The sequence below is a fragment of the Zingiber officinale genome, chromosome 3A, assembly GCF_018446385.1.
Source record: "Zingiber officinale cultivar Zhangliang chromosome 3A, Zo_v1.1, whole genome shotgun sequence".
Taxonomy (NCBI): Eukaryota; Viridiplantae; Streptophyta; class Magnoliopsida; order Zingiberales; family Zingiberaceae; genus Zingiber; species Zingiber officinale.
The window spans coordinates 56,939,335-56,961,789 of record NC_055990.1 but is presented as its reverse complement, the minus strand read 5'-3'; the positions used below and the strand labels follow the sequence as shown (position 1 = coordinate 56,961,789).

General features: G+C 38.5%; 2 non-coding genes across 2 annotated transcripts; both read right to left on the bottom strand.

Moving 5' to 3' along the window:
- Nucleotides 1–4,212: 4,212 nt before the first annotated feature.
- LOC122054315 lies at nt 4,213–4,320 on the bottom strand. Its single transcript, XR_006132642.1, has one exon. It is a non-coding gene; the product is annotated as a small nucleolar RNA R71 (small nucleolar RNA).
- A 6,654-nt stretch (nt 4,321–10,974) lies between these two features.
- On the bottom strand, nt 10,975–11,082 carry LOC122054431. Its single transcript, XR_006132743.1, has one exon. It is a non-coding gene; the product is annotated as a small nucleolar RNA R71 (small nucleolar RNA).
- Between the last annotated feature and the right edge of the window lie 11,373 nt (nt 11,083–22,455).

Below are 22,455 nucleotides of genomic sequence, written 5' to 3'. Positions count from 1 at the left end.
TTCTTCAGTTAGAGCTACGGTCTCGATCTCTCCTTTTCTTCTTTTGTTGGACATAATATCCTTCAGAAATTTGGTAAACTTTGGCATTTTTTGAATGACATCAATTAGAGGGACCTCAACACAAATATCTTTAACCTTGTCAAGAAATCTGTCAAATTCTTCATCCTTCTTCAACATGACTAATCTTTGAGGAAAAGGGATTGTTTGGCTTTGAGGGTAAAGTGAAAGAGTCTCTTCAACCTTCTTGGTATTCTCCTCATCATCATGAATCTAAAATGGTCCAAGTGTTGGAGGAGAGAGCTCTTCTTGAATTTTCCTCCCTTTTAGAGCAATCACTTGAGGATCTCCCAAGGTTCGTCCGCTCCTAAGCTCAATTCTGTTGCAGTGTTCCATTGGATTGACATCAGGTTTTCTAGAAAATTATCCTAATGCTCTTGAAGATGAAGAAGCTATCTAGGTAATTTGGCCATCTTGCATTTTCTAGTGTTTCTCTGAATTATCCATTCTCTGATTTAACAGCCTGATGTCTTGCTTCAATTCATTTTGACCAGAAATGACTTCTTCATGTATTTTCTCCAATTTAGAGAATTGATAGCCTTGAGAAGATTGTTGTTGAAAGTTTTGTTGCCCAGGTGATGTGCGTAGATTATATACACTTTTATGCATGTTTTAACGCACATCTACTTGTATTTCATTAGCATAATCTATGTTTATTTCACCCTATTTCATTGTGATGTCATACTTCCATTATATTTTGTTTGGAGATCTGCTCTTTGCTTGTTTTGATTGATAGGACGCAATTTGGAGCAAAAACGGAGCTTAAAAGAAGTCTAGAGCTTTTGGAGTGTCACGGGCATGTAAAAACATAGTTTTTACAAGTTCTGGCCATGTGGAGACCACACCCCCATGTGGAGGTCGTGTGGGGGCGTGTTGAGGCCGTGTGAATGTCACATAGCCGTGCAAAGGCCGTGTGAATGTTACACAGCCGTGCGAAGGCCATGTGGAACTTTCAACACTGCAGACCAAAAGTAAAGTGACCATAACTTTGTGCTTGGTTGAGTTATGAGGCATTCCAGATATAAAAATGTAGATAAATTCAAGATCTACAACTCTTATGAAGACTTAAACTAGAGGAAACCACGTCATGAAAGTCTAAAATGCGTTTCTATGTGACACAGCCTTAGCACAGGGCCGTGTGGAATCCCTGCACTGCACACCAAGAGTAAAACAGGCATAACTTTGTGTTCCGTTGGAGTTTTGGGCTGTTCTTTGAACCAATTTGTAGATAACTTTAGGATCTACAACTCAAATGTAAGACATAGCTATGCAGGGCCAATCAAGGGGTGTGTGAGCCACATGGCCAAGTGATGTAAGGGGGTGTGTGAGCCACACGACCCTGTCATGGGGAGATGTCCTGGCCATGTGGTGATGCTCACCCCTGCAACATTGGCAGAGAAGGGGAGTGTCCAGGCCGTGTGGTGGTGCTCACCCATGCAACTTCAGCAAAGAAGGGGAGGAGCACGGCCGTGTGAGCATCACATGGCCGTGCAACATATCCAGAGGCCAAGTTTGCCTTGGTCGTGTCCCATACGCGGTCGTGCATGGGTTCCAGAGTCGGAGGTAGAGCAGGTGATGTGCGTAGATTATATACTCTTTTATGCATGTTTTTACGCACATTTACATACTTTGAGCATGCTTGATCTATGCATTTTTATATTTCCAGCTTTCCTTTTAGCGTATTTACTCTTTTGGTTCGGAGATATGCTTTTTGTGCATTTTCTGTACATAGGAGTCGAAATTGGTGAAGATTATGCGTCCTCGGGCAAGCTTGGAAGTAATTGAAGGGAGAGATCATCAGGCCGTGTACCACACATGGCCGTGTAGTCTTAACAGGAAGGGAAGAGGACATGGCCGTGTGAATCTCACACGGCCGTGTCTTGATTTGAAGAAATCAGAGCAGATGCCTTATATGGCCGTGTGGATCTACACGGTCGTGTGAGGTTTCCAGAGGCCAAGCAGGTGGTGGCCGTGTGGATCTACACGGTCGTGTGAGGTTTCCAGAGGCCAAGCAGGTGGTGGCCGTGTGCATCACACGGCCGTGTGAAGTTTCCAGAGACCAAGCAGGTGGTGGCCGTGTGCACCACACGGCCGTGTAGCATTTCCAGAGAGCAGAAGGGTCCTGGCCGTGTGGAGTCACACGGCCGTGCAACTTTGGCAGAGAAGGAACTGGACATGGCCGTGTGAATCTCACACGACCGTGTCGTGGGGCCGTGTGGCGCCCGATTTCCTCCTCTATTTAAACCTTCCTTCATGAATTGAAAGGGGATCTCTCCCCCTTTTGGGAGAAGGCAAGATTTAGTGGTTTCCTCCCATTCTTGGGAGGATTTCTGGGCGATTCTAAGGGAGATCTTGACGATTTCGACTCCGGAGCGAGGATTGGATCCGAAGACAAGGCTTCTTCATAGATAAGTTTTCTCTTTCCCCCTCTTCTTGGTTTCTTGGATTGGGGATTTAAGAAATGCTTGTAATCTTTATTTCTTCGGGTTTTCTTCCTCGATTCATGGAGTAGATCTTGTATTCTAGGATTAAGGGAGTATTTGTATGATGGATTGATGTAATTTCATATGGATTTGCCATTTTCTTGTTTCAATGACATTGTCTTGCTTGTATCAATTAGATCTTGAATGATTAATGGTGATTTGTGCTTAATTCTCATTCTTGATTGATTGTTTGGATTTCTTGTGGACTTTGTAAAGATAAACTCTCACTCGATCATCCGAGGGATCCACGTGACAGGTGCAAGCCCGTGTAAGGACGTTTGAGAGATAATCTTGAAGAGAAAATAGGAATATTCAAGAGAGTAGGATGGATTTTGTGATTAGTTTTTTGTATCTTGATAGATTAATAAGTTGTGGGCTTCTATGTTGATATCCGAGGAAGGCATAGTAATAGGTGCGCTTCTGTGTAAGGACAACGTAGGTTCACATCTAATTGATCATATTTAGATACATTTCTCAGTCCTTAGCCTGTTATCTATTGCAAGAGAGAACCGACAACTTTCTACAAGTGTTTGACAATTGAGGGAAAAGAATTGGTGAACCATTTACATTCAAGAAATCTTACAAAGAAACCGAAACTCCTAGAATCTCCCTTTATCATATCCCAAAACACTAAACTCTTGTTTGTTGATCTTTAATATTAGATTTGTTTACCCTTACTTTGCATATGAAACGATTGGATAGTTGTTTAGCTAATTCGCATTGAGACATTTCTAGTGCTTATTCCAGTCCCTGTGGATACGATAATCTTTTATATTACTTGCGACATTTCCGTACACTTGCGGAGCGTGACAAGTTTTTGGCGCCGTTCCCGGGGACTGCGCTATAACATTGGAGATTACAAATTGAGTTAGACTAAACATAACATTTGTTTTCCTTTCATATTGCATAGTTATAACTAATTGTTAGAATTATGTTTTCAAAAGTTTTTTTTCCTTTCTTGAATAACATTCTTAATAATTCTTTTTGTTGCAATTCTAATTCTAATTCTAACTTTGCATTCTTGATTTTTAGCACTCTAATCTAACTTTTCTTTGTTTTCTCTTTTGATCTAGTTTCTTTCTTCTTTTCTTTTGTAAACATATCTTGCAATTTTTAGCATATGAATTATTCTAGATATTTTTCTTTTTCCTTTTATCTTTTCTTTCTTGTTTTCATTATGCACTTTCTTTCTTGCAATTTAAATTCTGCATTTGCTTTCTTGCTTTTCATATTGCATTTTATTTCTTGTTTTTGATTCTTGATAATTTTCTTTTTCTTCTTGAATATCCATGAGCACTAACATGTCAAGCAGGCCCATGCGAAATTTTTCTACACCCTTTTCTGCAAGATTTTTATCTCCCATTGTGCAACCTCAAATTGAAGCAGAAAGTTTCCAACTAGACCCAGAGATAATTTTCATGATACAAGGTCATAAATTTGGAGGAGAAGTATCAGAAAGTCCTTATCTGTATCTTGAAACATTTTTAGAGATTTGTGATTTGGTGAAATGTGAAGGAGTATCAGCAGATGCAGTTCGATTGATGACATTTCCTTTCAGTATCAAGGATAAAGCAAGGACTTGGCTATATTCTCTCTGTCCTCAAAGCATCACAAGTTGGGAACAATTGGAGAAGCAATTTCTGAATCATTTTTTCCCTCCAAGTAGAACGATGTACATGAGGAATTGCATAACAAATTTTGCTCAGGCATATGGAGAATCATTATTTGAAGCATGGGATAGATTCAAGAGTCTTCAAAGACAGTGCCCTCATCATGGTTTTGAAAAATGGTTGATTTTGCACATATTCTATGGGGGAATTTCTTTCTCAGACAAGACTTTATTGGATTCATCAGCTGGAGGTTCTTTTATGGACAAAAGTGTAGATGAAGCTTATTCGTTAATTGATCAAGTGACATTGAACCTCCATGAATGGTCGAACAAAAGTTGGATGGAATTTCCCTCAGATATTCAAGAAGTGAAAGCCATAAATGTAAGAGAGCCTGTCAAACAAAATGAAATTCAACCACCTAAAAATGTTGAAATTCACAAGTCACAGAGTGAGGAGTTCAAACATTTGGGGGCAAAGCTTAATAGTATTGTTTCAAAATGGTTTAAAGAAGATCCCCCTCCTACACAGTCAAGATCCAATGAAAAGTGTGATGATGTTGGGTTGAGAAGTGGCAAAAATCATGAAGAACTTTTGAAGAATGACATGTTTAGAATTGAGGAGAAGAATAATAGAAGATCACAAGAACTCGATTCCATTTCTCTAGGAAGTTCCCAAAGGCCAGAAGTACCTTTCCCTCAACGATTAATCACACCAACATTAGATAAGCAAGTTGGACCTCCTCCAAAAGCTCAAAGGGAATTTGGGAAAAAGGGAGTTCAGTCTTTCCCAGGACCTTCGCTAAGGGTTCCTTTTCCACAAAGGTTAGTGGGGGTCAATGAAAATAAAGACATCGGCAAATCCTGTGACACTAATATGGTTGAGTGTAGATTTTTGAATATATATGAAGATGAAGATTTTTCAGATGAGGATTTTATTGATAATGTAGTGGTAAATAAGTTTTCAGATCTACCTCAAAATTTTATAAGGTGTTATAGTGACATTGAATTTTCAGATGATGAATGTGATGTGGTAGATCAACTTAAAACTGCAAGTGAAGTTATTGATCTTCTTGTTATTGATTCTCCTATTGAGGACATAGATGTTGGTTTATTTTTTGATGTATGTGTTGATGATGATGATATGGAAGAATGTGTAGGGAGCTGTGTTGTGGAAGCAGCATCACAAGGATCACCACCTTTGTCAAGACAACCCTTAGAGGTTTTAAGAATTGATCATGTTGTGGAACAATGTGTAGGGACTTATACAGAGCTAGTAGAGTCTCAAGAATCACCATCATTGATATCATCAACACCTGAGTTAGAGCCACTACATAATTCTGAAGAAGTCACATCCCATTGTTTAGAACTTTCAGGTACATCTCAACAATGCAAGGTTAGTATTCTTAGTGATCTTTTAGAAAATTTCATAGATGTACCTATAATTGATTTTGTTGGATGTGATTCATTTTTTGATACATACTCAATTCATACTAATATGATTCTAGTTCCTTCTTATATTACATTCTTGTGGGAGGTTTATTTTTCTTTTGGGTGTGTAGGTTTTCGAGAGGCCAATAATGGGAAGCTCATACTGAACCGTCTTCGACCACCTGAAACAACTTTAAAGAAGACGAAGATGGAGAGGGCGATACATCACTTTTTAACTCCAATATTGAAAGCTCCCTCCATAATAAGAGCCTTTGGTAAGAAGGTTCTAAAATATCTTACCCCTCCAAGAGCAAGATTTAGATGAATCTAATGAGGTGGTCGAGCTAATGACCTTAAACAAGCGCTTCTTGGGAGGCAACCCAAGTTCAATCTTGTTTTCATTTTACTTTTAGTTTCTTTTTATTTTGTTGATAATAAATCATACCCTCTACTTAATTCTTCTTGTCTATCTTATTTTTGTAGATTTTAAAGTTGTGGAGGATTGTGAACATTGTATAGAGGAGTATCTTAAAAAAAAACATGAATGTCAACCATTTGGAGCTTATCACTTAGTAACTTCTCTTAAAATCTCCTCCACATTGTTTTTAGTTTTCATTGGGGCAATGAAAAATTTAAGTCTGGGGGGATGCATTAGATGCATTTGATTTTCTTTGTTTGTTTTTGTTTTTGCTTATGTCTTGCATTTTGTTTTGATTTTTTGTGGCATACATCTTGAGAACATCAAATCTTTACTTATATGCTTTCTTGGATTCAAGTGAAATGTTAGCATGATTATTGTCTTGATTCATGATGTTCGAATGATGCTAGTAGTAAACTTTGTGTAGTTCTTTTTTCTATCTTGGGAAGCATTAATAAGCTAAGAATCTTATGGTGATGAGTTTTAGTTTTAGTTCAACCTTAAGGATTTTATCTTCACTACACTTGTGCTTAATGCCTGAATAGTTGATGTCATTGAAATAGTCATGATTCATCTTGTTTGCTTAGTACTTGGTTCCCATGGTGATTTCTCAACTTTCATTTTGGTTACTGGATGAGGCTCAAATCATTAAAGCTCATTTGGAAAAATCAAAATATCCCAACATGTGTGCTAAAAGTACATTTGTGAATAAGTTTTGCACAATGCAAACACTTATAAAAAAAAAAAAAAAAAGGGATATAAAAAACAGTTGTCATGAGTGGAATCTAGCAAGTCACCCCTTTGAGACCGAGTTAGGTTACTGGGGAAATGACTGCTTAGGTTCTCTTGAGATTGAGCACATCTTTGAGACCTTAGGTTAGTTGAGAAATATGAACCAAGTGAATGGTGAGTAAGTGCCTATCACTGGTTACTTGTCTTTCACTGGAAACATTAGGAATTCAAATTTGATGACGACTTGACTAGGATATGGATTGAAACTTGAAGGGTGTTGAGTTACTTTTACACTGTGCACAAGATTCTTATGCTTGAACCATACTTTACTTATTTCCATGATCACGCTTGTTAATGAAACTTTTTGATAGAGTTAGGAAAGTGCACTAGGTTTTATGAATGTGTTGTAGAACATATGAATTTAGACTGCAGCATTTTGCTTGAGGACAAGCAAAGGTTTAAGTCTGGGGGTGTGATGTGCGTAGATTATATACTCTTTTATGCATGTTTTTACGCACATTTACATACTTTGAGCATGCTTGATCTATGCATTTTTATACTTCCAGCTTTCCTTTTAGCGTATTTACTCTTTTGGTTCGGAGATCTGCTTTTTGTGCATTTTCTGTACACAGGAGTCGAAATTGGTGAAGATTATGCATCCTCGGGCAAGCTTGGAAGTAATTGAAGGGAGAGATCATCAGGCCGTGTACCACACATGGCCGTGTAGTCTTAACAGGAAGGGAAGAGGACATGGCCGTGTGAATCTCACACGGCCGTGTCTTGATTTGAAGAAATCAGAGCAGATGCCTTACATGGCCGTGTGGATCTACACGGTCGTGTGAGGTTTCCAGAGGCCAAGCAGGTGGTGGCCGTGTGGATCTACATGGCCGTGTGAGGTTTTCAGAGGCCAAGCAGGTGGTGGCCGTGTGCATCACACGACCGTGTGAAGTTTCCAGAGACCAAGCAGGTGGTGGCCGTGTGCACCACACGGCCGTGTAGCATTTCCAGAGAGCAGAAGGGTCCTGGCCGTGTGGAGTCACATGGCCGTGCAGCTTTGGCAGAGAAGGAACTGGACATGGCCGTGTGAATCTCACACGACCGTGTGGCGCCCGATTTTCTCCTCTATTTAAACCTTCCTTCATGAATTGAAAGGGGATCTCTCCCCCTTTTGGGAGAAGGCAAGATTTGGTGGTTTCCTCCCATTCTTGGGAGGATTTCTGGGCGATTCTAAGGGAGATCTTGACGATTTCGACTCCGGAGCGAGGATTGGATCCGGAGCGAGGATTCTTCATAGATAAGTTTTCTCTTTCCCCCACTTCTTGGTTTCTTGGATTGGGGATTTAAGAAATGCTTGTAATCTTTATTTCTTCGGGTTTTCTTCCTCGATTCATGGAGTAGATCTTGTATTCTAGGATTAAGGGAGTATTTGTATGATGGATTGATGTAATTTCATATGGATTTGTCATTTTCTTGTTTCAATGACATTGTCTTGCTTGTATCAATTAGATCTTGAATAATTAATGGTGATTTGTGCTTAATTCTCATTCTTGATTGATTTTTTGGATTTCTTGTGGACTTTGTGAAGATAAACTCTCACTCGATCATCCGAGGGATCCACGTGACAGGTGCAAGCCCGTGTAAGGACGTTTGAGAGATAATCTTGAAGAGAAAATAGGAATATTCAAGAGAGTAGGATGGATTTTGTTATTAGTTTCTTGTATCTTGTTAGATTAATAAGTTGTGGGCTTCTATGTTGATATCCGAGGAAGGCATAGTAATAGGTGCGCTTCTGTGTAAGGACAACGTAGGTTCACATCTAATTGATCATATTTAGATATATTTCTCAGTCCTTAGCCGGTTATCTATTGCAAGAGAGAACCGGCAACTTTCTACAAGTGTTTGACAATTGAGGGAAAAGAATTGGTGAACCATTTACATTCAAGAAATCTTACAAAGAAACCGAAACTCCTAGAATCTCCCTTTATCATATCCCAAAACACTAAACTCTTGTTTGTTGATATTTAATATTAGATTTGTTTACCCTTACTTTGCATATGAAACGATTGGATAGTTGTTTAGCTAATTCACATTGAGACATTTCTAGTGCTTATTCCAGTCCCTGTGGATACGATAATCTTTTATATTACTTGCGACATTTCCGTACACTTGCGGAGCGTGACAGCAGGCCGTGTAGATCTACACTGCCGTGCAAGGGGCAGTGGCAGAGCATGCCATGGTCGTGTGATCATCACACGGCCATGTCACCTAGGTTGCAAGGGGAGTTGTCTAGGTCGTGTCCCACACACGGCCAGGTCATGGGGCCGTGTGGCGCCTAAATTACCCTCTCTATATAAGGGTTTCTTCCTCATTTCAAAGGGGATCTTCTCCCTTTTTGAGGGAATCAAGATTTGCGGTGATTCTTTTTCATCTTGGAGGGATTTTCGATGATCTAAGGGCAGATCTTCATCTTTTCGACTCCGGGGAATGAGGATTGGATCTGAAGACGGTTCTTCATCGTAGATAAGCTTTTCTTCCTTTTCATTCTTGGATTTGGGATCAAGATGCTTGTATTCTTCTTATCTTTGGATTTCTTTCCTTGTTCTTTGGATGAGATCTCTTGTTCTAGGATGGAGGGAGTATTTGTAAGGATCATTTAATGTAAAACTCTTGTGGATTTGCCAATTTCCTATTTCTATGATTTTTCCCTGTTTGTATCAATTTTATCTTGTATGGATTGTTGTGATTGTGCCTAATTACCATGCTTGATTGAATGTTTGAATATCTTGTGGATCTTGTATGGATTGTTTCTCATTTGATTTTTCGAGGGACGTTCGTGACAGGAACATGCCCGTGTAAGGACGTTTGAGGGATGATCTTGAAGGTGAAATAGGGTCATTCAAGGGGGTTGGATGAATAATTTACATTAATCTTTGTATCTCGATGCGGTTGATGAGTGATGAATTCCTATGTTGATTATCCGAGGGACGCACGTGATAGGCAAGCCCGTGTAAGGACAAAATAGATTCATTTCTATTTGATCACATTTAGGTATAGATTTAGTCCTAGGTCGGTTGTCTATTGCAAGAGAGAACCGGCAACTCTCTACAAATGATAGACAATTGAGAAATAAGATTCGGTAGATCATTTACATTGAACAACCTTACAAAGAAATCAAAACTCCTAGAACATCCATTATCATTGCCCTTATTCTTGATTCTTATTCTTTTGTTTCTATGTTTTACTTTTCATAGTTACACTTTGCCTTTGTGAATCAATTGATTAGTCGTTTAGCTAACTCACGTTGAGATATCTTTAGTGGTTATTCCAGTCCCTGTGGATATGATATCTTTTATTATTACTTACGATATTTCCGTACACTTGTGGAACGTCAATCAAGTTTTTTGCACTGTTGTCGAGGGTTGCGCTATAACATTAGAGATTATCAATTGAGTTAAACATAACTTCTTTTCTTTCATTAGCATAATTGAAACTAATCTTTAGAATTCTATTTTCATCATTTGCATATCTTTCTAATTCTTGACAATTCTTTTTGTTGCAATTCTAATTCTAATTCTAACTTTGCATTCTTGATTTCTAGCACCCTAATCTAACTTTTCTCTGTTTTCTCTTTTGATCTAGTTTCTTTCTTCTTTTCTTTTGTAAACATATCTTGCAATCTTTAGCATATGAATTATTCTAAACATTTTCCTTTTTTTCTTTTATCTTTTCTTTCTTGTTTTCATTATGCACTTTCTTTCTTGCAATTTTAATTCTGCATTGTTTTTCTTGCTTCTCATATTGCATTTTATTTCTTGTCTTTGATTCTTCAATTTTTTTTCTTCTAATAATTTTTTCTTGAATATCCATGAGCACTAACATGTCAAGCAGGCCTATGAGAAATTTTCCTACACCCTTTTCTACAAGATTTTTATCTCGCATTGTGTAACCTCAAATTGAAGCAGAAAGTTTTTAACTAGACCCAGAGTTAATTTTTATGATACAAGGTCACAAATTTGGAGGAGAAGCGTCAGAAAGTCCTTATCTGCATCTTGAAACATTTTTAGAGATTTGTGATATGGTGAAATGTGAAGGAGTTTCATCAGATGCAGTTCGATTGATGACATTTCCTTTCAGTATCAAGGATAAAGTAAGGACTTGGTTATATTCTCTCCGTCCTCAAAGCATTACAAGTTGGGAACAATTGGAGAAGCAATTTCTGAATCATTTTTCCCTCCAAGCAGAACAGTATATTTGAGGAATTGCATAACAAATTTTGCTCAGGCATACGGAGAATCATTATTTGAATCATTGGATAGATTTAAGAGTCTTCAAAGATAGTGTCCTCATCATGGTTTTGAAAAATCGTTGATTTTGCACATATTCTATGGGGGAATTTCTTTATCAGATAAGAGTTTATTAGATTCATCAACTGGAGGTTCTTTTATGGATAAAAGTGTAGATGAAGCATATATGTTAATTGATCAAGTGACATTGAACCTCCATGAATGGTCAAACATAAGTTGGATGAAATCTCCCTCAAACATTCAAGAAGTGCAAACCATAAATGCTATAGAGCCTATCAAACAAATTGTAACTCAACCATCTATGAGTTTTAAAAATCACAAGTCACAGAACGTGGAGTTCAAACATTTAGGGGCAAAGATTGAAAGTATTATTTCAAATTGGTTTAAAGAAGATCCCCCACCTTTGCAGACAAGATCTAGTGAAAAGTGTGATGATGTTGGGTTGAGAATTGAAAAAAATCATGAAGAACTTCTGAAAAATGACATGTTTAGAATTGAGGAGAAGAACAGTAGAAGACCACATGAACTCTGTTCCATTATTCCAGGAGGTTCCCAAATGCCACAAGTACCTTTTCCTCAACGATTGATCATAACAACACTAGATAAGAAAGTTGAATCTTCTCCACAATCTAAAAGGGAAAATGGGAAATTAGAAGTACATTTCCCAAGACCTTCACTAAGGGTTCCTTTTCCACAAAAGTTAGTGGGGGTCAATGAGAACTATGACTTTAAAAAATTCTGTGACACTGGTAAGGTTGAGTGCAAATTTTTTAATTTGTATAAAGATGAAGACTCTTCAAATGAGGATTGTGAAGATAAAGCAGTGGTAAATAAGTTTTTAGATCTACCTCCAAATTTTATAGGGTGTTGTAGTGACATTAAATTTTCAGATGATAAATGTGATGTGGTTGATCAATTTAAAATTGCAAGTGAAGTTATTGATCCTCCTATAATTGATTCTCTTATTGAGGATATTGATGTGGGTTTGTTTTTTGATGTTTGTGTTGATGATGTTGATATAGAACAATGTGTAGGGAGTTGTGTTGTGGAAGCAGCATCTCAAGAATCACCTCCTTTGTCCACACAATCCTTAGATGTTATAAGAGTTGCAAGGATTGAGCATGTTGTGGACCAATGTGTAGGGACTCATGTAGATATGGTTGAGTCTCAAGAATCACCATCTTTGATATCGCCAGCACTTGAGCCAGAGCCAGAACCATCATTTGATTCAGAGGAAGTCACATCCACATGTTTAGAAATATCACGTATCTCTCAGCAAAGCAAGGTAAGTACTTCTTGTGATCTTTTGGAAAATTTTATAGAGTTACCTATTATTGACTTTGTTGGATGTGATTCAATTTTTATTTCTTATTCTGCTTATCTTAATATGGTTATGACTCTATCTTATCTAATATGTTTGTGGGAGATTTGTATTTTCTTTGCATGTGCAGATTTCACTTGGGCTAATAATTGGAAGCTTACACTGAACCGTCTTCAACCACTTGAAAGAACTTCAAAGAAGATGAAGATGGAGAGAGCAATACTTCATTTTGTAATTCCTATATTGAAAGCTCCCTTTATAATAAGAGCCCTTGGTAGGAGGGTGTTGAAATATCTTACCCCTCCAAGAGCGAGATTTCGATAAATCTAATGAGGTGGTTGAGCTAATGACCTTAAACAAGCGCTTCTTGGGAGGCAACCCAAGTTCATTTTCTTTGTTTTCATTTGTCTTTAGTTCTTTCTACTTTCATTTCATTCTTTATAATAAACATGTATCCTCTACTTAATTTTTGTTGTCAATCTTCTTTTATAGGACTCAAAGATTAGGAGGAGTATAACTATATGATGGAGAAGTTAATGACATGGGCATTTGGCATGCATCATTTGGTAACTTCTCTTACTTTTAATCTCCTCCACATTATTTATAGTTTTTACTGGGACAATGAAAAGTTTAAGTCTGAGGGGATTCATTAGATGCATTTGAATTACTTTGTTTTTTTTTTTTTGCTTATGTCTTTCATTTTGTTTTGATTTCTTATGACATTCATCTTGGGAACATCAAACTTCACTTATATGTTTTCTTGTCTTTAAGTGAAAATATTAGCATGTTCATTATCTAGATTCATGATGTTGTAAATGATGCTAGCAGTATGCTTAATGTACCTCTTTTCTCTATCTTGGGTAGCATGATATAAGCTAAGTATCATATGGAGATAGGTTTTAGTTTTGGCTTGACCTTAAGGATCTTACCTTCACTTCACTATACTTGAGCTTGGATAGTTGATATCATTGAAATAGTCATGATTCATCTTGTTTGTTTAGTACTTGGTTCCCATGGTGATTTCTCAAACTTCATTTTGGTTACTGGATGAGGCTTAAATCATGTAAGCTCATTTGAAAAAATCGAAATATCCCAACAATTGTGCTAAAAGTACATTACTAGATAAGTTTTGCACAATGTAAATACTTATGAAAAAAAAGAATGAATAAGGGATATAAAAACCAATTGTCGTGAGTGGAATCTAGTAAGTCGCCCCTTTGAGACCGAGTTAGATTACTGGGGAAATGACTGCTTAGCTTATCTTGAGATTGAGCACGCCTTTAAGACTTTGGGTTGATTGAGAAATATGAACCAAGTGTGTGGCAGGTAAGTGCCTATCACTGGTTACGTGCCTATCACTGTAAACATTAGGAACTCATCTGGATGACGACTTGACTAGGACATAGATTAAAACTTGAAAAGTTTGGGTCAATCTTTGCACTATGCACAAGAGACTTATGCTTGAGCCATTCTTGACTTGTTTCCATGATCATGCTTGTTAATGAAACTTTTTGATAGAGTTAGGAAAATGCATTAGGGATATGAGTGCATTGTAGAACATATGAATTTAGATTGCGGGATTTTTCTTGAGGACAAGCAAAGGTTTAAGTCTGGGGGTGTGATATGCGTAGATTATATACACTTTTATGCATGTTTTGATGCACATCTACTTGTATTTCATCAGCATAATCTATGTTTATTGCACCCTATATCATTGTGATGTCATACTTCTATTATATTTTGTTCAGAGATCTGCTTTTTGCTTGTTTTGATTGATAGGACGTAATTTAGAGCAAAAGCGGAGCTTCAATGAAGTCTAGAGCTTTTGGAGTGTCACAGGCATGCAAAAACATAGTTTTTGCAAGTTCTGGCCATGTGGAGACCACACCCCCATGTCAAGGTCGTGTGGGGGGCGTGTTCAGGCCGTGTGAATGTCACACGGCCATGCAAAGGCCGTGTGAATGTCACACGGCCGTGCGAAGGCCGTGTGGAACTTTCAGCACTGCAGACCAAAAGTAAAATGGCCATACCTTTGTGCTTAGTTGGAGTTATGAGCCGTTACATATATCAAAATGTAGATAACTTCAAGATATACAACTCTTAAGAATACTTAAACCAGAGAAAACCACTTCATGAAGGTCTAAACTGTGTTTCTATGTGACACGGCCTTAGCACAGGGCCATGTGGAATCCCTACACTGCACACCAAGCGTAAAACATGCATAACTTTGTGTTCCATTGGAGTTTTGAGCTGTTCTTTGAACCAATTTGTAGATAAATTCAGGATCTACAACTTTGATGAGACATCAACTAGAGTAAATCCCATCTTGATGGAGTAAAAGACGTTGCAATAAGACATAGCTATGCAAGGCCAATCAAGGGGTGTGTGAGCCACATGGCCATGTGATGCAAGGGGGTGTGTGAGCCACACGACCCTGTCATGGGGAGATAGCCTGGCCGTGTGGTGATGCTCACTCCTACAACATTGGCAGAGAAGGGGAGTGTCCAGGCCGTGTGGTGGTGCTCACCCATGCAACTTCAGCAAAGAAGGGGAGGAGCACAGCCGTGTGAACATCGCATGCCCGTGAAACATATCTAGCGGCCAAGTTTGCCTTGGCCATGTCCCAGACACGACCGTGCATGAGTTCTAGAGTTGGAGGCAGAGCAGGCCTTGTAGATCTACACGGCCGTGCAAGGGGGCAGTGGCAGAGCATGCCATGGCCGTGTGAGCATCACATGACCGTGTCACCTGGGCAGCAAGGGGAGTTGTATAGGCCGTGTCTCACACACAGCCAGGTCATGGGGCTGTGTGGTGCCCAAATTTCCCTCTCTATATAAGGGTTTCTTCCTCATTTCAAAGAGGATCTTCTCCCTTTTGGGGGAATCAAGATTTAGGGTGATTCTTCTTCATCTTGGAGAGATTTCCCGCGATCTAAGGGCAGATCTTCATCTTTCAACTCCGAGGAATGAGGATTGGATCCGAAGATGGTTCTTCATCGTAGATAAGCTTTTCTTCCTTTTTTTTCTTAGATTTGGGATCAAGATGTTTGTATTTTTCTTATCTTTGAATTTCTTTCCTTGTTCTATGGATTAGATCTCTTGTTCTAGGATGGAGGGAGTATTTGTAAGGATGATTTGATGTAAAACTCTTGTGGATTTGCTGATTTCCTATTTCTATGATTTTACCCTATTTGTATCAATTTTATTTTGTATGGATTGTGCCTAATTACCATGCTTGATTGAATGTTTGAATATCTTGTTGATCTTGTATGGATTGTTTCTCATTCGATTTTCCGAGGGACGTTCATGACAAAAACATGCCCATGTAAGGATGTTTGAGGGATGATCTTGAAGGTGAAATAGGGTCATTCAAGGGGGTTGGATGGATAATTTGCATTAATCTTTATATCTCGATGCGGTTGATGAGTGGTGAATTCCTATGTTGATTATCCGAGGGACGCACGTGACAGGCAAGCCCGTGTAAGGACAACATAGATTCATTTCTATTTGATCACATTTAGGTATAGATTTAGTCCTAGGTCGGTTTTCTATTGCAAGAGAGAACCGACAACTCTCTACAAATGATAGACAATTGAGAAATAAGATTCGGTAGATCATTTACATTGAACAACCTTACAAAGAAACCAAAACTCCTAGAACATCCCTTATCATTGCCCTTATTCTTGATTCTTATTCTTTTGTTTCTATGTTTTACTTTTCATAGTTACACTTTGCCTTTGTGAATCAATTGATTAGTTGTTTAGCTAAGTCGCGTTGAGACATCTTTAGTGGTTATTCCAGTCCCTATGGATACGATATCTTTTATTATTACTTACGACATTTCCGTACACTTGCGAAACGCCAAACAATAGGTTGGTAGATTGGTCTAGCCCTCATGGATGGTCTTTGTTCTTGATTATTATGATAAGAGAAGTTTAGATGATTCTTCCAACCAGGGTTGTATCTGTTGAAGTATGGATTGTTCTGTTTCTTATCGTAACTCATGATAGCATCACACTATTCAAGTTGATTAATTTGTGCAGAGATGGCTCCCAATGGGCATGAATCTTGAGCATGATCTATGCTTCCTTATGTTTTGCAAACACACACTATGGTATTGATCGTGCTAGAAGTCATTCCCATATTTTCTAGCTTTTTAGTAAGAGCATCTAGTTTTGCAGACATCAAAGTAATTTCATCTACATCAAATTTTCCTGATGCTTTAATTGGATTTGTATATGAATACCCTCCACTCCTTCCTGATCCCCATTGATGATGGTTTTCTAATACACTTTCAATAATGCTCTTGGCTTCATCTAGGCTTTTGTTCATAAGTGCCCCTCCTGCTACAGAATCTAGAGACACCTTTGTATAATAGTTGATGCTGTTATAAAACGTATGTAGACTAGCCATTTTTCCAGTCCATGAGTGGGCATTGTCTAAGCATATTGTTGTATCTATCTTATGCTTCGAATAATGATTCAGAGTTTGACTACCTGAAGCTTGCTATCAAATTTCTCATATGAGCAGTTTTGCTTGGAGGATAGAATTTGTCCTAAAATTATTGCTCACATTGTTCCCAAGTGGATATACTATTTGTAGGCAAAGAATTCAACCACTGTTTGACTCTGTCTCTCAAAGAAAATCCAAATAATTATAATAAGCGCACTGCTTCTGTTGGAACACTATTTATTTTCATTGTACCATAGATTTCATAGAAAACTTTAAGTTTTGATTAGGATCTTCATGTGGTCCGCCTCCAAACTGATTCTGTTGAACCATAGTGATTATTGCAGGCTTGATTTCAAAATTATTGGCTTCAATAGATGACCTTGTTATGCTAGAACGAAGTCCTCTTGCATTAGGTGCTGCATAATCTTTCAGTGGTTTGTTTGTCATATTTGAGTGTTCTTGTTCTTCTAAATGTCTTTACGAGGTTTTTCTTTTATGAAAGGTTCAATCAATTTCAGGATCAAAAGGTAACAAATCACCTGCAAGGTTAGATCTTCACATACAAAGAACAAGATCACAAGTTTTCCAAATTTTCTCTTTACTTTAAAGACAAACTAAACTGAAATACTGAAAATATAAAATGCAGAATTTGAATTACAATAAGAAAAATTGTAGAAAAAGTAATAAGAAATGCAAGGTAAGCTTTCAAAAATAGAATTTCTAAGACTAGTTATAACTATGTAATAGAAAAGAAAAGAAAAGAAAAGTTTAGTCTAACTCAAATGATTATCTCTAATGTAATAGACGCAGTCCATGACAACAACGCTAAAAACTTGTTACGCAACCGTTGTTGGTGCGGGAAGCATCCGACGATCGAACCTATGTTTTGATTATGTCAAAGGGTTCAAAGTTAAGTTGTCTTGTTATCTAATAAGGTTCATTGAGCTTGTAGGAAAGTCCTAAGTTGTCTTAGGCAAAAGTCCTAGTGGATTCTAGGAAGGTGGAAAACCCTATGGGGTGGTAACCCTTAGTGGTGGAAAGTCTTAGCTGCGGTTAGGCAGGTGGAAAACCCTACGGGATGGTAACCCTAGGTCCTAGGGGGTGGTAACCCTAGGCTAAAGAAAACCCTGGGGGGTGGTAACCCTAGATCCTAGGGGGTGGTAACCCTAGGCTGAGGAAAACCCTAGGGGGTGGTAACCCTAGGTCCTAAGGGTTGGTAACCCTAGGTCCTAGGGGTGGTAACCCTAGGCAGAAAGTCCAGTTGGTCTGGAGGACTGATTTGGCAATAGGTAAACTCTCTTGAGAGGAGTAAGTGAGAGTACGTTCCCCGTAGAGGGAGCAGTATGCGTCGGTGTTGGGATGTATACTATAAGCCTAGCTTTTTGTATGAACATCTATTTTGAAATGAGAATCACTTTAGTCAAATGTTGCATTTTATATTTATTTATATGTTAATGTAGTTGTCCATTTAATTTATATTATAGATAACATGGTGTGTGGTGTCACACAGAAGATTATGTTATCAGTTCCTTATAAATTATACATAGTAGCTCACGACCGAGATGGATAGGGACAAACCATTGGAACTGTTATAGTATAATTTGGTATTAGTCTATCTTGACTATAAAATTACACTAGTACACTATGTGTGTAATGAGCAGGACCATTTGAGATTGTTCGATTTTTATTGACTGCATAAAAAGAATAGAATCTCTGTTATTATGGATGTGCGTTCTCTTAATCCCGATATAATAACAAGCACGTACACTTAGTATTTATTTCTTTGACTTATCAATGGGTGAGATTTATTCGTTAAATCAATAGGTCCGATAAGTTGGTAGATAGTACCATTTATATAGTATGTTGTTGATTATAAAAGGAAACTGTGTCCTATTTATTTAGGTTGATGATGTCCCCTTGAGGAGCTCATAAGGATTATCATGTAAACCGTGCAGGTGGACTTAATTCGGGATGATAATAAAGTTGAGTGGTACTACTCTTGGATCAAATGTTAATTAAGTGAGTTGTCAGTAACTCATTTAATTAACGGACATACAATATCTTAAACATAGGGAGGTTAACGCACTCATGATAAGAAGGAGCCCATATTGTAATATGTGATTGGTATGGTAGTTTAATAATAACTCTTTAGTGTTATGAGTTATTATTGATGAACTTGAGTTGGGTGTTCGGGTCGAACACAGGAAGTTCAAGTCCATCAGGAGGCCAAAACCAATTCCTCCTCTCGGTTCCTGTTGTAGCCTCTACATAGCCTCACATTCACTCATTTGATTTTGTTTCCTACCCAAGAAAGAGGCCGGCCAAGCCTTGCTTGGTGCCCAAGCAAGGGGCCAACCAAACCAAAAGAAAAGAAAAGGAAAAGAAACGAAAAGGAAGAAAAAAAAGGAGTTGTAAAAGGGAGATTTTTTCTCAACGCAATTAGAGATTTTTCTAAAAAGAATTATGTTAATTCTTTCTTAAAAATTTTCTAAAAAAATTTATATTAATTCTTTCCTAAGAAATTTTTCTAAAAAGAATTATGTTAATTATTTTCTAGAGATTTTTTTAAAACAAAAATTCTGTTAATATTTCTCTTCTTTTATCTGGTGCCAAAGGTTATAAAAAGGGAGGAGGCCATGCCACCATAACCTAATCTCTCTTGAGTTGGTTTCCCTTGCTTGTGGCCAGAACCTCATCTCTTCTTTTCTCTCTTTTTTTTTCCCCTAGAGCCGGCACCCACCTCCTCTCTTCCTCCTAGGGTCGGCGCTCCACCTTCTCATCTCTTCCTCGCTTTCCTCCCTCTAGGGCCGGCGCATATCTCCTTTGGTGGCCGGAGCTTGGAGGAGAAGAAGAAAAAGGGAAGAACCACCCTAGGTGGTAGGCGGTTTGGAGGAGAAGAAGAAGGAGGAGGCACCCCTTTTCTTTGCATCTTTTGGTGGTAGGCGGCTTGGAAACAAAAGAAGGTTTGGGTGGTTTGTCTTGGTAGATCGTCGCCCACATGACTTCCAAGAAGAGGAGAGGAATACAACAGAAGATCAAGAGGTCTTTATCTACGAAGAAAGGTACAACTAGTTATTTATTTCGCAGCGCAACTAGTTTTGTTTCTTTGTATGGATCCTAAAATACCAGCACAAGAGGCTACGATCTTGTGCTTCGACCAAGGTGCATTTTGATCAATAAAGAACTTGCTTGATTGATCAAACACATGTCTGATCATGCAAATGGTTTGCTAGGAATAGTTCTGTCCTTGTACAAATTTTTGTACAGGGGATTTACATAGAACGGAATTCCGAGCGCCAGCAATTGGTATCAGAGCAAGGTTTCTGCCTCTGTATGTTTGGTTTTCGGTTAAATTATGCACTAGTCATATATAATTTAGGTAGGATAATAGTAGGATATGCAAAATAGATTAACTCTGTGGTTGCGGGCATCCTAGTACAACTATTATGGCCTATTGTGTTTGTATGTGATTTGGACCCTTGGGCATGTCGAGGGCATTTTGTGTGTGCATGATTGTAATTATTAAATATAGCCGAAGCTGTATTAGTTTATTTTATATTTTATTCGATCTAGATTACATGTACATTCCTTCGTGGAATATAGGATCGATAAATGTAATTTTTTATTTCTTGTTGTTGCGGCTCGTCTCCTTGCTATGCGTGGTGCTACCTTGAGGACCGGAGGCGCGGCGGAAGAGGAAGCAAGAAGGATGCAATGACATAAACCCTAGGGCCGGCGGCTAGGGTTGGCGACGGCTAGGGTTAGCGGCATACGGAGAATAGCTATGGATGAGGCCATAATAGTTGAATTTTTTTTTTTTCATATTTATTGCCTTTATGTGCTGTGATGTGTATGCTTTTGTGTGCATGTTAAAATTCTTCGTTTAAATAACTAAGTGGGAGAGGGTTTATTTATTTAAATTCCACGGTCTCCATTACTGGTTTGTAAGTGATACATTCAAACTTGCACGTTGGCTTTAAGTGCTTTCCTCCAATCGGATGAGTTTATTTGCAGATCACTAGATCAAACTTCCTCTATGGATAATTATAGGAAATTATTTAGTTTTGTGTGATCTTCTCCATCTGAAGGGGCACAATCCTAATTAATGGACTAAGTATCAAGTAATGATATACACTTAGGCGCATTTAATAGTATCCTCCCCATCGGAGTCATTGCTATTATTTTGTGTGGCCGAAGATAAACCAACTATTAATTTTATTTGTCATAAAGTTAGGTTGACAAGATAATAAAATTAATGGGTAAAACCTCCTCTTATAAATGTTTGAATTAGTATACGTCTGCACTATCATGACATACTAAATTCACGGTGTTTTGAGGTGTTGGTGAATTTAAATTATATTGTTTGAGGGATCAATTTTATTTTAAATTCTAAAGCTTTGACCAAATATCTTATTTTGTGATTCTCAGGATTTCAAAATGGCTTTCAATCCTCTTGCTATTATTTTAAAAGAAAACAAACTTACTGGTCCCAATTATATTGATTAGAAACGAAACTTGGACATTGTCGTAACTGCTGAAGGATACAAGTTCGTACTTCTTGAGGTTTGTCCTAGTGTGCCTGATAAGGATTCTAGAAAAGAGGAGATAGAGAGACATAGGAAATGGGTCAAGGCAGATGAGATGGTGCAGTGTTACATTTTGGCTTCTATGTCAAATGTGCTGCAACATCAGCATCAGGCCTTACCCACTGCCTATGATATGATGCTCAATCTCAAGGAACTCTTCGGACACCTGAATCGGGCTGCCAGGCAGGAGGCCATGCGAAACTTAATGACGACCACCATGACTGAAGAGACACCCGTAAGGGATCATATCCTCAAGATAATGGCTCATTTGACGGACTGTCCTCGCAGAAACGAGAACAATAAAGGTATATCTTATTCATTAGTCATCGAAACATATTTAGCAGTGTTATCTGTTAGCATCCTTTGTACGGCTAGAGAGGGGGGTGTGAATAGCCTACCCCAATCTTTCGCGTTTCTTTCTACAAACTAGGGTTAGCGCAGCGGAAACTAAATGCAGAAAGAAAACAGGAGAAGAAATCAAACCTCAACGCAAGGATGTAACGAGGTTCGGAGATGATACTCCTACTCCTCGGCGTGTCCGTAAGGTGGACGAAGCCTATCAATCCGTCGGTGGATGAGTCCCCGGGAAAACCGGCTAAATCAAACTCCTTCTGGGTGGAGAAACCTCGCCACAATGTCTTGCAACAGCAAGATAAACAGGAGTACCAGAATACAGCAAGAAACTAAGTACAATACAAGAATGTAATAACCCTAGCTTGCCTTCTTGTCGGCTGGATGAAGCAGCAACTTCAAGCGACGCCTACAACAGCAGGAACCCAGCCGGAAGCTCACGCGAAGCTTTGGAGGAGCTCAACAAAGCTCAAGCACAGCAGCACTTAGAGACAGGAAGAAGAAGAAGAAGAAGTAGCACCAAAGCCTTGATCTCCTTTTATAACCTGCGAACCTGCACAGCAAAGACAGAAGCCAGCGGAGAAGACGGAGCAACCCGTTGTGACTCAATGGTCGAATGCGGACCGATCACCTGCACAGCAAAGACAGAAACCAGCGGAGAAGACGGAGCGACCCGTTGTGACTCAACGGTCGAATGCGGACCGATCAGGTTCCA